The sequence below is a fragment of the Austrofundulus limnaeus genome, unplaced genomic scaffold (assembly GCF_001266775.1).
Source record: "Austrofundulus limnaeus strain Quisiro unplaced genomic scaffold, Austrofundulus_limnaeus-1.0 Scaffold1865, whole genome shotgun sequence".
NCBI lineage: Eukaryota > Metazoa > Chordata > Actinopteri > Cyprinodontiformes > Rivulidae > Austrofundulus > Austrofundulus limnaeus.
Window position 1 is genome coordinate 1 of NW_013954267.1, and position 3,520 is coordinate 3,520.

Genomic DNA, 3,520 nt, shown 5'->3' on the forward strand with positions numbered 1-3,520 from the left:
GGGATTGGATTGTATGTATACAGAAAAAGCTTACCTTGCCAATGCAATTATTGACACTTAAGTGCAATATATTACAAAAGTAGAGCAGTATTAAGACAATATTATAGTAAAACATCAAAATGCAATCATATTAGTACTGTAAACACTGAACAATTGAGATTAAATACTATTAAAGAATGGAGCAGTACCAAGTTGAGTCCAGCACGGGGCAGTATTGGACCATTACAAGGCCCCATTGACTCCCATTATATGAATTTTGGAATAAAGTTTAAACATTAATATTTCAAAAAACTACAAGTTGTACAGGCACCAGAAGGCATAGCAATCATTTGGCACAGGACCTTTACAGATAGAAATTACAATGGCAGCTGTGGGACAAAGTATGCAGGAGGAGTAGCATGGCGACATGGAAGAAGACGGAATAAGTTGAGTAATAAAGAGAAACAGGAAAACAATAGTGTGCACTGATCAGGCAGGATATGTAAACATGATCCCCGTCAACTTTTTTTGTTTATTTTGAAACTCCAAACCGGAAGTCAGAATGTAGGTCATCTCGCTTGATGCGGCTTTGAGTACAGTAGTAAGTCGCTGTAAGGTAACTTCCTCCACCAATCCTGGCTTTTTGCCTCTCYGCCGCCAAGCTGCAGAGACTTGTGAAGCTCCTGGATGTTGTTCATTTCTGAGTGAAGAAAAAAATAATAATTACAGAATGTGTTTTCAAATTTGCTTCGTTTTTAAAGCTAGCATCGAGTGAGAGTCGTCCCCCCTTTTTTTAAATTCCCACCAGCGACCGACGGACGATAATGTTGGCGTCATGGAGGCTCTGCTTTTCARACTAGTTTGGAAAACAAATCGGGTCTTGTCGGTGAATTTTCGGGAGATGGCAGAATAGTTCGAGCTGCGCCACTTACCGAGCCCAAATAAAGCACTTTTTGGGGGACAAAAAAGAAGAAATCCGCAAGGTGAGTTGTCTGATATGATCAAGTTGATGCTGAATGCGTGTTGTACAAATAAATGCGACGTGGAAAAGTTTTTTTTTGTTTGCTGATGAAGGTTTCGTGATGTGCACTCAAGCAGTCGTCGAGTTGTCACCTTTTCAGTCAAATATCGATGACTTCACGTCTCGTTTTCGCGACAAAGCTGAGTTTTCCGCTGCTCAGCCTGGACACTTGAAGTGGACGTCTCAGCCAGATGTTATTTGCTGATAAAAGTGATGAACGTCAGACCGAAAGAATGACAATTACAATGCCTGGTTTTCCAGTGCTTTTCAAAGGCTCACGACATTTCAGCTAGCTGTGACTCCCCCTCAAGTTTTATTTCTTCTTTTTTTTCATGCTATCTGGCTTTTTGGGAGGATCTGTTTTAGCTTCATCATGTGTCCCATCATTGCATGTTGGGCATCATTAACATCACAATCTCASACCAGCAGGAGGGAGAGCCAAAATCACAGCGTGGGTTTTTTCTGGTCTGATCCTGTTGTCTGTGGAAAAAAAATACTAAAACATTACATGTGTTCCTTTTTTTTTTATAAGCATACAAGACCCTAAAGAGTGTTTGGTGTGCTTTAACTCCAGTGTGGAATATTAAAAACCAAACAGGAAATGTGTTTTTTATGCATGCATATTCAAAGCTTGTGAACTTGCTGATGAGAGGGTGCAAACTTCATTACAAAGGTGTTAAAGCCGGCTGAAGACACCCCCCACCCCAAGAGGTAATTCTCCTGTTTGAACTGCAGGATGTGTGAACTGTTCCACCTCCCAATCAACTCCATTCAATCCCACACAAAAAAATTCAATCAGGTATCTTATCAATTTGTTTTTTCCCTAATAGTTTTATTGGCTTTGTAAGTAAGTGAATGGGCATTAGAATTTGCTCTGTGAAGACAACACCTGATATGTTGTGACGCATTTAATGGGAAACACCATGAACTGCTGGACCGAATTTAAATGACTGCTTAGGCCTAAAGATCAGTAGCGTGTTATCAAGTTTTAAAGTGGGAGAACTGGAAATGCACTGGTCGAAAATGTTGTGTAGGAAGGGTCAGCGTCCAGGGTATTTGTTGTGGGTCTGTGGCCATGTTAAGTGCCACTTTAGTGGCTGTTTGTTTGTGAGGTCTGGGGAATGCCACTCTGTCACTGACCAGTTTTCTGAGCTCTGGTCTTCTCAGAGGCCTGCCTTGTGGGGTCTGGCAGTCGGTGGTCAGATAAAAGGACGTCAGACAGTCTGAGCCTGTTTACAGTTCAAGTCCAGGAGGTCTGTGGAGCTGAGAAAACCGGCACTAACCTGATCACTTCTGGGTATTGTCCACCACTTGATAGTTATTTGTTTATGCTGTTTTTCTGYGTTTTAAAGGGTTTTATATTTCTCAAAACACAGCCTGGTTCAAACACGGTTTAGGAAAAAAAAAAAAAGGATATTGCGAAAAAATACAGGAGTTTTTAACAGATAAGTTGAATAACACTTTAAGTTATGCTGCCATCTTGTTGACAATGAACCTGCACCAATTTTACCTCTTTTTTTGTGCATGTTACAAGAATATTTACCTCCACCAAGGGCAAGGGAATGTTTTCGGTCGCGTATGTCTGTCTGTCTGTTGTTCTCTCTGTGGACAACATTACTCAGAAACTTGTGGACAGATTGTCATGACATTTTTACCACATGTGGGTACTGGGCCAAGGAACACACCTTTAAATTTTGGTGATGTTCYGGATCACAATGCGAATATAGGAATCTTTTTTTCTTTTAACACTCTGAGATCGGCAAAGCTGTGATGMTTTCACAGGGCTTCTGTAAAAAACCAGTGAGCTGGATTGGACAGCACGGACTTCAAACTTTATGTTGAAATAATGAGGAATAGTTTTTGCCATAATATGCGCATTTAGAGAACGTTTTGTGACCAGGAAGTGCGTGACTGTACCATGAAACCTATTTTTCCATTTCCTCAAACACACCACGTTTCCAAAACAACCAATCAAAACAGTTTCTTGCTACTAGGCTTGTAAACAGAGAGCTGCCGGGCCTCAAAGTTGGGGGGTGGGGGCAGGAAGTATTTTATAAAGAGAGTCAAACCATTACAAACTCATACAAGGGGATAAAACAGACGTGAAGTGAGACTGATGAAAACATAGGAGCTTAATCCGACACCAATTTGACAATGAATAACGTCAGGTCATGAGTCTGACTTTTTTTTTCACATTGGACTCCACCGAGAAGAAATTCCGTGCATACTGCCTACTTAAATGTTCGCTACGTCAAAACTTATTCAGCAAATGTGTTTCCATCTCTGCTTTTGCGCATTAACTCTTACAGGATGGGGGAATTGGTCTTGGTGGGGGTTTGCACTCTCAGTGTGCTTCTAGTTTGCTATAACACCTGATTTAACACCTAGATTAGGACGTGCAATTGTTCACATATATATCACATATGTTGTGATGACGATCCTCAAAGGATACAGCGGGTAAAATAAGTATTGAACACGTCACCATTTTTCTCAGTAAATATATTACTAGAGGTGCTAATG

At 40.7% G+C, this 3,520-nt stretch overlaps 1 protein-coding gene across 1 annotated transcript in view; it reads left to right on the top strand.

The window, feature by feature from the left end:
• Nucleotides 1–513: 513 nt before the first annotated feature.
• The window catches only part of LOC106536539 (activin receptor type-1), a 25,746-nt gene continuing 22,739 nt past the window's right edge, over nt 514–3,520 (top strand). The window contains exon 1 of the mRNA XM_014033840.1: nt 514–962. The gene's annotated coding sequence lies outside the window, so the exon portion shown is untranslated. The remainder of the gene's footprint in view (nt 963–3,520) is intronic.